This window comes from Elephas maximus, chromosome 3 (assembly GCF_024166365.1).
Source record: "Elephas maximus indicus isolate mEleMax1 chromosome 3, mEleMax1 primary haplotype, whole genome shotgun sequence".
NCBI lineage: Eukaryota > Metazoa > Chordata > Mammalia > Proboscidea > Elephantidae > Elephas > Elephas maximus.
The window spans coordinates 63,376,010-63,388,254 of NC_064821.1; the positions used below are offsets into that span (position 1 = coordinate 63,376,010).

The following is a 12,245-nucleotide window of genomic DNA, read 5'->3' on the forward strand; positions in this document are numbered from 1 at the left end:
AGGACCCTTACCCTGTCCCCTCATATGTCCCATGCCTCAGGTTTGCCCAGACATTCATGAGAGTCCACAAGCCTTTAGATAAATGTTACACCTGTGAACTCCTTTCAACAGCTCTGCCGTGCACGTACACCCACACCCCTGTGCCTTTGCACAGCCTGTACCCTCTGCTTAGCATGCCCTTTCCTCTCCTATGTACTCAGTAAAATCTCTTAAGACCAGCTGAAATGCCACCTTATCCGTAAGCCTTCCCCAACTGTCCTCACCCATGTCCCCTCCCATGACATTTGGAACAAGCCTCCAAAACCAAAAGCAACATAAAACAGTTGCTCATAGTGACCCCATGTTTTGCAGAGTAAAACTTTGAAATATATCAAGTGCTCCATAGGATTTTTAAGGCTGTGACCTTTAGGAAGCATCTCCAGGCCTTTCTTCCAAGGCACCTCTGGAGTATTAGTCAAATATTGCATTAACTGATCCTTCCCTACTCCTTTCTCAATGACTCTTCTTCCACCTCTGTCCCACAAACATCTTTTCTCCTCATCTTTCCTTACTGTGTGATTACACACACAATTCCTAGGTGACAAATTACCAAATCAAAAATGAAAGAGGGAACATCACTACAGATCCTACAGGTAAGATCAGCTTTATGTCAGTACATTTAAATGAAACACGCAAATTCCTTGAAAGACACAATCCCCAAATTTCTCACGCACAACGATACCACTCACATACTAAAGATTTCCAGTTTTCTAGCTTCTGCCCAAAGTCCCTGGCTGGTGCAAACCGTTTGCACTCAACTGTTAACTAAAAGGTTGGGGATTTGAATCCACCCAGCAGCACCACAGAAAAGCCTGGCAATCTACTCCCATAAAGATTACAGCCAAAATTTAAGACTTTGGGGATGATGTGATGGGGTGAATGTGTTTTGCATGTGGCAAGGGCATGAATTTGGGAGGGGCAAAGGGTAGAATGTTACAGGTTAAATTATGTCCCCCAGAAATATGTGTTGTAAATCGTAACCTCTGTGCCTCTGGTTATAATCCCATTTAGGAATGGGTTGTCTTTGTTATGTTAATGAGGCAGGACTAGTGTAGGGTGTGTCTTGAGTCAATCTCTTTTGAGATACAAAAAAAATTAAGAAAGCAAGGAGGGCAGACATGGGGGAAGAGAGTTGCCAAGCCACATGGGGATTGCCCAGGAGCAGAAGCTCAAAGAGACAAGGACCTTCCTCCAGAGTCAGCAGCGAAAGCCTTCCCGTAGAGCCGACACCCTAAATTCAAACTTCCAGCCTCCTAAACTATAAGAAAATAAATGTGTTTGTTCAAAAAGAAAGAGATTACAGCAAAGAAAACCCTATGAAGCAGTCCTACTCTGTAACACATGGGGTCACCATGAGTTGGAATTGACTCAATGGCACTGGGCTGGCTTCTGCCCAACCCTCTTTCTCCTGAACGTCAGATTCCTGTTTTCAACTGCCTCCTGAGCGTCTCTACCTAGAAGTCCCCCCAGGTATCTGAAACTTAACATCCGGGGAAGAACTCACTTATTTTACCTCCTTTTTTTTTTTTCCTTTTCTGATATTTTCAACATCCGTTCATGGCACCTGTTTTCACCCAGTGACCCAAACTAGAAACTTCACGATCTGCCCTGGTCTCTTCTTGTACCTCCATCTACGCCTCCACCCAATTACCAAGCCCTGATGACATGTTAAAATCATGAAACATTTCAAGTATACTGAAGAATATATAGAGACCAGTACAATAAACACTTAGGTACCCCAGTGCTCAACTTTGTTAAATCTTAACATTTTACCATATTTTCTTCCTAACTTTAAAAAAATTTTGATATACTATGTAAGTCACTTCTTTATTTTGTTTCTTGTTTATTCAGCTTCTTTGCTCCATTAGAGAACAGAAATTTTTGTCTTTTGTTCACCACGGTATCCTCAGTGGCTAACCAGTTCCTGGAACATAGCAAACCCTAATGTTTGTTGAAAGAATGAAAGAAAATAAAATATTCAGATAGAGTTGAAGCCTTCATGAACCCTTCGCAGATCTCAGTTTCTCTCCCTATCCCCAAATGAGACATCCCTTCTGATTTTGATGTTTATCATTATCACACATTTTTTTTTTTTTACACAGTAAAACCTGTGAAAGCCGGAGACCGTGTAAGGTAGAAACCTGTCAGAGAAGAAAAACACAAATATTTTCCACTAATAGAGAGTGATAGAAAAATGGTTAAGACTGCACCCTGTCAAAGGCGGACGCTTTCGAGACCCAGAAAAACAAGGCTGCTCTGTTGAGTTCCAGCTCTCACAGGTTTCACTGTACTATGTATTTACGTAAGGAGCCCTGGTGGTTAAAATACTCAGCTGCTAGCCGAAAGGTTGGCAGTTCAAGCCTGCCAGCCACTCCTCAGGAGAATGATGTAGCAGTCTGCTTCCATAAAGATTACAGCCTTGGAAACCCTGTGGGGCAGTTCTTCTCTGTCCTGTAGGATTGCTGTGTGTGGGAATCAACTGGATGGCAACGGGTTTTATGTGTTTATGTATCCATAAACAGCATGTAGTATTGTTCTGCATATTTTTAAACTTATATAAATAATATACTGTATTATGGTAGAAGCCCTGGTGGCATAGTGTTTGAGCTACAGCTGCCAACCAAAAGGTCAGCAGCTCAAATCCACCCGCCACTCCTTGGAAATCCCATGGGGCAATTCTATTCTGTCCTATAGAGTCACTATGAGTCAGAATTGACATGATGGCAGCGGATTTGATTTTTTTGGTCTTATGATAATATCATACTTGCTTTTTATTTTCCAATTTGATACTGTAGTCTAGGTTATTCATTTTAACTTCCGTACAGTATGCTGTTGTATAAATATACTGTGTATATATAGTGTTTAGAGCATGGATTCTGGGGCCAAACTGTGTCGCAAATGTGATCATTTTATATATTTGAGTTGGAAGGACTGTACCTAGGAGTGAAACTTCTGGGTAGTCAGGTATGGTCATCTTCAGTTTAACCAGATACTATCCAGTTGCTCTCCAAAGTTGTTCCAGTTTACACTCCCATCAGTCAACTGAAAATCAATCAACAATTGATTCTCATTGTTACTTTAATTTGCATTTTCCTGGTGACTAATAAGGTTGAACACATTTCTGTGTGTCTACTGTTCTTACCATTTGACTTTTTCCTGTTCAATTTTCTTTACTTACTACAGTTATTTATATATTTCAGATACTCTTCCTTTACCAGTTCTGTGCGTGGACGAGCCAATCTGTGGCTTGCCTGTTTATGTTGTTTATGTTAACTTTTGTTGAGAGGCAGAATAGTGTAGTGGTTAAGAGAACAGACTCTCTCACCCCTTCGGAAGCAAGGAAGAATGAAGAAAAATAAAGACACAAGGGAAACATTAGCCCGAAGGACTAATGGACCACATCTACCACGACCTCCGCCAGACCAAGTCCAGTACCACTAGATGGCACATGACTACCACCACTAACTGCTCTGATAGGGATCACGGTAGAGGGCCCTGGACAGAGCTGGAGAAAAATGTAGAACAAAATTCTAACTCAAAAAGAAAGACCAGACTTGCTGGCCTGACAGAGACTAGAGAAACCCCGAGAGTATGGCCCCCAGACACCCCTTCAGCTCAGTAATGAAGTCACTCCTGAGGTTCACACTTCAGCTGAAGATTGGACAGGCCCATAAGACAAAATAAGATTAAGGGACATACCAGCCCTAGGGCAAGGACTAGAAGGCAGGAGGGGACGGGAAAGCTGGTAATAAGAAACCCAAGGTTGAGAAAGGAGAGTGTTGACATGTCGTGGGGTTGTTAACCAATGGCATAAAGCAATATGTGTACTAGCTGTTTAATGAGAAACTAGTTTGTTCTATAAACCTTCATCTAAAGTACAATTTAAAAAAGAGAGAGAGAGAGCAGAGTCTGTGGCCAGATTGCCTGATTTTTCATCTCAGCTCAACCATTTACCAGCTGTGTGACCTGAAGCAGGTCACCTGATGTCTCTGTGATTGTTTCCTCATCTATAAAGTAAGGATAATAATAGCACCTCCCTCATAAGTTTATGAGAGTTAAATGAGTTAATATATAAAAAGCACATGGCTCTGTACATAGTAAGCCCTATTAAAAAAAATTATTAAATAAAAGAGTTTTTTGTTTGATTTGGTTGTTGCCAGTCAAATTTATCAATATTTTCTTTTTAGTGTGCATCGTGTATGTGTGTGCTTCTTTTTCACAGAGGTCATAAAAATAGCCTTCTATATTTTCGCGATAAAAAAAATGTTTGGTTGTGGTGTAAGGCAGGGGTCTAATTTTATTTTTTCCACATGGATAACACATTTATAAATACTAGCACCATTTACTAAGCACCCCAAATTGTCCCCACTGGTTTTCATGCCATCTCTGAAATATATCAAGTTTCTGTACCTGCTTACCTCTGTTTTCTCTAGTCAGTTCCTCTAGAGTCTTGCTGAGTTTTGATGCCACCCCTCCCTGTCTAATCCTACACTCTCTTCATAAAGAAAGGAGCCCAGTAGTGCAGCAGTTAAAGTGCTTGGCTGCTAACTGAAAGGTCAGTGGTGCAAAGCCACCAGCCTCTCCTCGGGAGAAAGATGTGGCAGCCTGCTTCTGTAAAGATTAGCAGGCTTGGAAGCCCTATGGGGCAGTTCTCCTCTGTCCTATAGGGTCGCTAGGAGTCAGAATCATCTCCGTGGCAGTGGGTATTCATAAAGAAGATCTCTCACATGTTGAGCAATTGTTATGTGCCAGGCAGTGTTCTAAAAGAAACAATCTGGCAAGAAGCCCACTGACCCTAGTGCTCCTGCCCCTTCTCCTTCCCACACTTGTATCTTCATGCTCCCACACCCTACACTGTCTCCTCTCTCTGTGCCTTTACCTCTGCCGTGCCCTCTGGCTATGATGCCCTTTCCATCCTCATCCACCTGACAAACTTTGAACCTTCCCTCAAAACCCCCAGGGAGTCTGTGATGCCTTCTCATTCTCCCCCAGGCAGCATTGATCACTCGCTCCTCTCTACTTTAAAACCAGTTACCATCGAGTCACTGCTAACTCATGATGACCCCATGTGTGTCAGAGTGGAACTGTGCTCCATAGAGTTTTCAATGGCTGATTTTCAAAAATAGATCACTAGGGCTTTCTTCCAAGGCGCTTCTGGGTGGACTTGAACCTCTGACCTTTCTGTTAGCAGCCCAGCATGTTTTGGTTCCTGTGGTAACTGTTTGCACCATCCAGGGACTCCACTTCTTTCCTTTAGGCATACCCCAGTCCTGCATAGTGATAATAACCTGCACTGGTTACCCTGGGCTTTTTTCCTGACTCTTTCCCAGGTAGGAAATATCTCCAACGCCAGGATTGTGCCTTCTTTGCTTTTATATCGACAACATCTGGCGCATTGCCTAGCACTGGTAAGTTCTCAGTAAATGTGTTTTGAACTTTATGGGATCCTGTGAGTTAAAAGACATGAGTTCAAATCTCAGCCACCTCCTAAATCAACTATAATTATGGGCAAATCCTTTCCCCTCACTGACCCTCCATTTCTTCAGCTGTTGAAGGAGAAAGTTGAGCTGTTTGTGAAGAGTTTACTTTTACATCTGGAAATCTCATTTGATTTCAAAAGCACCCCCAGCTGTAGAATTGGGGTTCACACTGAAGCCAGTCTGGATTCACAATTTCCAAAGACTGGAAACAACACAGATGTCCCTCAGCTGGCAAATGGATAAACAAACCATAGTATATCCGTACAATGGAGCACTACTCAGCAACATAAAGGAACAAACTACTGATTCATGCAAGGATGTGGATGGATATCAAATTAATTATGCTAAGAGAAAGAAGCCGGATGTAAAAGGCTATGGACTAGATGATTCCATTTATATGACTTTCTGGAAAAGGCAAATTATAAGGCCAGAAAACAGTTCAGTGGTTGCCTGAGGGTGAGGGGGAAGACTACAAAAGGGCAGGAAGGAATTTTGGCAAGTGATGGAACTGTTCTGTGTCTTGATATGGTGGTGGGTACAGGACTGTATTCATTTGTTAAGAATCAGAAGTATACGCCAACAAGACTGATTTTAATTGCACATAAACATACCTCAATTTTTAAAAAATGGAACCATTAAAGATCCCAAGAGCATTAGGATGTCTCCACCTGGGGGTCAGAGGAGTGACAGCCGGAACACAAGATGGTGCCTCAATTGCAAAGGAGTGAATGAGAGACACTCTGGCATTGTCACACGTTTGCATGAGAGGGAGGTGGGAAGATGCTCCCCTTTGAGCATGAGCAAAGGGCTGCTGGGGCAGGGCCAGTGAGGGTACCATGGCGAAAAGGTGTCCTAATCTCCCTTGGCAGACACCCATGACATGACCAGTGAAGCACTGGTGGTTCAATGGTAGAATTCTCGCCTCCCATGCTGGAGACCCAGGTTTGATTCCTGGCTAATGCACCTCACACACAGTCACTTTCCATCTGTCCGTGGAGGCTTGTATGTTGCTATGATGCTGGACAGGTTTCAGCGGAGCTTCCAGACTAAGATGGACTAGGAAGAAAAGACTGGAGATTTACTTCCAAAACTCAGCCAATGAAAACCCTATGGATCAAAACAGAACACTGTCCCACCCACAACCAATCATGAGGTTGGCCCAGAACTGGGCAGCGTTTCTTTCCATAATGCACAGCGTCACCATGAGTTGGGGCCAACTCAACTGCAGCTAACAACATGGCATGACCAGACTATCGTCATCTCATTTCCAGGTGAAGAAAGAAATTCAGAAACATCCAATGACTTGCTGAGAGCATGGATAGGGACTGCCAGAGCTGAGAACTGAGCTCTGTGCTCACCATAATACCCACTCCATCTCAACATGCGCCTGGGGTTTCTGCACCCCCAATATGTAGCCCTCTTCTGGGGCCCAGCCTCATCTCATGTCTATCTCCAATCTCAGGATTTATTCCGATAAACCTGAAGGTGGGGATTATATTCAGCGCTAAGCTGCTCACCAGCTGCTCCCATTTTGACTTGCAATGGGCATTGGTTATCTCTCCCTTCTCCCTTCTCCCTTCCCAGCTAGGAAATGCTGGCAAGGGGAGCCCTCAGGAAGGGCCAGGCTCTCCCAAACCCCACCCATAGCATGAGCCGCTCTTATTCCTCGCACCCACACCCCCAGCCCTTCCCAAGGTGGTCTGCAGCCCAATGACCTGTACCTCCATTCCACTTTCTTACCTTTCACTCCAGCACAGCCCCTCTTTGCCCCGTCATCCACTCAGCAGATGACCCCCAAGGACCTGCTGTGTGCTGAGCACAGCAATATGCCCTCAGGGCACAGAGCCTTTTCCGGTTCCCCCAGGAACCAGCAGGATAGTAGAGTTTCTGACACAGGCTTTGGGGCCAGGAGAAGCAGGATTTGACACCAGCTCTGCTTTTTTTTTTTCTGCTTTATTAGCTTTGGAAAAATGGCTTCACCTCTTTGAGCCTCAGTTTCCTTATCTGCAAGATGGGCATGATAATCACCCCCACACCTCAGAGAATTTAGGTGAAGGTAAGTGAGATAATGCATGCGAGCCCCTAGAAAGTGTTCACTAATTGGTAGCTAGTGCTATTGTGGTCATTTCTCTGGGTCATGGCCATGTAACAAGGGCACCAAAGAGGGACGGATGAGATCGGGCTGGGGGTCTGGGAGGGGAGGAAAGTTTCACAGGACAGGCCTTTGGGGATGAGTGGGTACTCCAGGGAGAGGCAACGGAAGGAGCAATGGCCTGGAGATGTGCAAAAGAAGGGGAGTTATTTCTGGTTTGCTCTGAGAAGTTAATGAGCAGAAATGCAAATGACTAATGTGCCAGGCTGCTAACCAAAAGGTCAGAGGTTCAAGCCTACCCAGAGGTGCCTCAGAAGAAAGGCCTACCCCTAGAGTGTGGCCCCCAGACACCCTTTTAGCCCAGCACTGGAATCAGTCCTGAGGTTCACCCTTCATCCAAAGATTAGACAGGCCCATAACAAAACGACACTAAAGGGGCACACCAGCCCAGGGGCAAGGACTAGACGGCAGAAGGGGACGGGAAAGCTGGTAACAGGGAACCCAAGGTCGAGAAGGGAGAATGTTGACATGTCGTGGGGTTGTTATCCAATGTCATAAAACAATATATATGTACTGTTGAATGAGAAGCTAGTTTGCTCTGTAAATTTTCTCCAAAATACAATTAAAAAAAGAAGAAGAAAATCCTGGTGATCTACTTCCAAAAAATCAGCCATTAAAAACCCTGCGGAGCACAGTCTGCTCTGACATACATGGGGTTGCCGTGAATCAGGGCTGGGTGGATGGCAACTGTTTTGTTTTTGCTTCTCTTTTTTAATACGTCTATAACACTCAAAACTGTTTTCCTGGCCTATAATACAAGCTCTAGAAATGTTGGTGATGATGACGATGAAGGTGAGGTGAGGTGAGCTGATGTAGGCCAACACTTGAAGACCACTTCAGGCCTGTTCCTCACCTGGGTCTTCATCCTCTCCAAGGCATGGAGGATTCCAGCTCCTTGAGGATTCAGGGCTACACCCCAGCAGACCAGGCGCGCAGGAAACTAAGTCAGAGAAGAGAAGGCAAAGAGAGGTCTTGGTGAGCTGGAAGGACAAGAGGGGAGCAGAGAGATGCCAGGAAACAAGGAGGGTGGATGAGGATGGGAGAGCGGCAAAGCAACCTCTCCCCTTTCAATGGCTTCACCTCAAAGGCAAGGGAAAAGGCAGGCTCAGAAGACCCTGCCAGGGTGACCAGCTGTGCAGATCTGCCTGGGACTATCTCTGAGCAGTGAAAGCCTCTTGTCCCTGGAATCTCCTCAGTCTCAGGACAGTGGGTTGGTCACCGTACCTGCCGCTGCCTCTAATTCTAGTTCCTCCTCCCCGTTTAGCCAGCCCTGGGGTCCCTCACAAACAACCCCGTCAGGCCCCTAGGCTCTTAGCCCCAGCTTACCCTCTTCTGGGAGTCTCAAGAGGACAGGGCAATTCAGCCCCACCTTGACAGGTGGGTGCCTCTGGCAAGCCCTGTGTTCCAGGAGCAGGAATGGCTTCCCAGGCTCTGAGGCTCAGGCATAGCTCAGGCTCCATGGGAGTCGGCAGATGCAGCTCTGAATTTCCCAGCACTAATCCCTCCCAGCGCCTCCACCATGGGGATTAGTTCCCAGACAGGAGGGCACACATCTGTCAGGGCGCAGAGAACAGCACCATGTGACACGAGATCCTCCAGGCCAGTGGGCAAAGGAACTCTCTCTTCAAAAGGTGTCTGTCTCAAGCCCAATTTGTAAGAGGGATACAGGGGGCTGTGAGGATCCAGCCGCCCACTAACCCACAGGCCCTCCTGGACACTGCCCTTCGCCCACACCAGCTCCCCAGGCACCTCTGAGGAACTCCAGGCTCCAAGGAACATGGTTTGAAGACCACCGGGGTTAGCCCAATCAAACCAGTTGCCACTGAGTATATAAATGGATAAGCGCTCAATGAGTTGGTGGTTCAAACTCACCCAGAAGCACCTCGGAAGAAAGATTTACCGATCTGCTCCTGAGAGGTCACAGCCTTGAAAGCCCTACAGAGCACAGTTCTACTCTGCACACATGGGGTCGCCATGAGGGGTCAGCCTGTTAACTGAATATTCAGGTACTTGTTGCAGCTGCCTTTGAGTCGATTCCTACTCATAGCGACCCTAGAGGACAGAGTAGAACTGCCCCATAGGGTTTCCAAGGAGAGGCTAGTGGATTCGAACTGCTGACCTTTTGGTTAGCAGCCGAGTTCTTTATCCACTGTGCCGCCAGGGCTCCATCCTCGTTGTTAGCATCTCTCAGTTCCTCGGCCACCCCATGGTGGACAAGACTTGCATTGTGATCTCTGTTTTGCTGAAGTTCAGCAACAGTATGTTGAACAGGTGGTGGCAGAACTGGGACTCGGACTCCAGACTTTCTGGATCTTCTCCCCCATGACCAAAAATCCAGGGCCAGCTTGGATTTAAAAAAAAAAAAAAAAAAAAAACCTGTTGCCTTTGAGTCAATTCCAACTCATAGCGACCCTACAGAACAGAGTAGAATTGCCCCATAGAGTTTCCGAGGTTGTAATCTTTACAGAAGCTGAATGCTACATCTTTCTCCCAAGGAGGGGCTGGGGGGTTCAAACTGCTGACCTTTCGGTTAGCAGCCAAGTGCTTAACCACTGTACCACCAGGGCTCCTTTCAACTTGGATAAAGGGCTTTATAAATTCCCATTAGAGGTGGAAGGTAACTGAGTGATTTTGTCCAGACTCCACATTGGATGGATGGTGAAGCAAGCTCAGAGAGGGGAACTGACTTGCCCAAGGTCACCCAGCAAGTTTAGCGACAGCAAAAGAGTTGGGACTTCTTTTCCATTGTGCCTGGCTGCTCAGTAAACATCGAGGTTAAGAGGAGGCCAGCAGCCTGCCTTTGGATCACAGACTGAGTGATGACAATATGCCAGGCACCATCCTTAGTGCTCTCTGTTACCACCTTTAGTCTTCACAACTATCCCATAAGGCAGGTTCTATTCTGGTCCCCACTTTACATACAAGGAAAAGAGAAGAGGAGGACAGAGAAATGCCAGGAAATGAGGAGTTAGATGAGGTGCAGTCACCAGGAAGTGGCAGGACTAGGATTTGGACCCAGGACCCATGACACTAACATCTCCCATGCTGTCTCCCCAACAGACTCTGAGGTCCCCTAGGGCAAGGACTTTGTCTCTTTCGAGTTTGTGTCACCAAACCTAGGGCTGAATATCTGAATCAGTTAATCCACTCCAGGGTTCTGCACTTCTGCTGACAAAGACTCTCAGCCCCAGGACACCAGCGCTTACCACATGTCCCAGCCCCAAGTGCTACCATTTCTTACCAGGGAAACCAGCCCCTGGCTCCCGAATTTAGCTAGAGCAATCCATGGTGTCATACAGCAGAGTGGCCACAGGGTGGCAGTAGATGCCCATGTGTAAAATCTGGTGTTGCCAGAGCCGCCCCTCTAAAAGGCAATTTAGTCTTTGAATTCTTTTCTTCCTCCAGGCACTTGTCCAGGGGCTTTACATCTATAAACCAAGATAATCCTCACAGATTGAAAAGGTAATCAAAAAACTCCCAACAAAAAAAGCCCTGGCCTGGACAGCTTCACTGCAGAGTTCTACTAAACTTTCAGAGGAGTTAACACCACTAATACTAAAGGTATTTCAGAACATAGAAAAGGACGGAATACTCCCAAACTCATTCTATAAAGCCAATATATCCCTGATACCAAAACCAGGTAAAGACATCACAAAAAAAGAAAATTACACACCTATATCCCTCATGAACATAGATGCAAAAATCCTCAACAAAATTCTAGCCAGTAGAATTCAACAACATATCAAAAAAATAATCACCATGACCAAGTGGGATTCATACCAGGTATGCAGGGATGGTTCAACATTAGAAAAACAATTAATGTAATCCACCATATAAATAAAACAAAAGACAAGAATCACATGATTTTATCCATTGATGCAGAAAAGGCATTTGACAAAGTCCAACACCCATTCATGATAAAAACTGTCAGCAAAATAGGAATAGAAGGAAAATTCCTCAACATAATAAAGGGCATTGATACAAAGCCAAGAGCCAACATCATCCTAAACGGAGAGAATCTGAAAGCATTCCTCTTAAGACTGGGAACCAGGAAGGGATGCCCTTTATCACCGCTCTTATTCAACATTGTGCTGGAGGTCCTAGCCAGAGCAATTAGGCAAGATAAAGAAATAAAGGGCATCCAGATTGGCAAGGAAGAAGTAAAAGTATCTCTGCAGGTGACATGATCTTATACACAGAAAGCCGTAAAGAATTCTCAAGAAAACTACTGAAACTAATAGAAGAGTTCAGCAGAGAATCAGGATACAAGATAAACATACAAAAATCAGTTGGATTCCTCTACACCAACAAAAAGAACATTGAAGAGGAAATCACCAAATCAATACCATTTACAGTAACCCCCAAGAAGATAAAATACTTAGCAATAAATCTTACCAAAGATGTAAAAGACCTATACAAAGAAAACTACAGAACACCTCTACAAGAAGCCAAAAGAGACCTACATAAGTGGAAAAACATACCTTGCTCATGGATAGGAAGACTTAACATTATAAAAATGTCTGTTCTACCAGAAGCGATCTTTAGATTTAATGCAATTCCAATCCAAATTCCAA

The 12,245-nt window shown here is 45.1% G+C and overlaps 1 non-coding gene across 1 annotated transcript; it reads left to right on the forward strand.

Annotated features, from left to right (window-relative positions):
• The first annotated feature begins 6,411 nt into the window (after nucleotides 1–6,411).
• Nucleotides 6,412–6,482, forward strand: TRNAG-CCC (transfer RNA glycine (anticodon CCC)). Its single transcript has one exon. It is a non-coding gene; the product is annotated as a tRNA-Gly (tRNA).
• The last annotated feature ends 5,763 nt before the right edge of the window (nucleotides 6,483–12,245 follow it).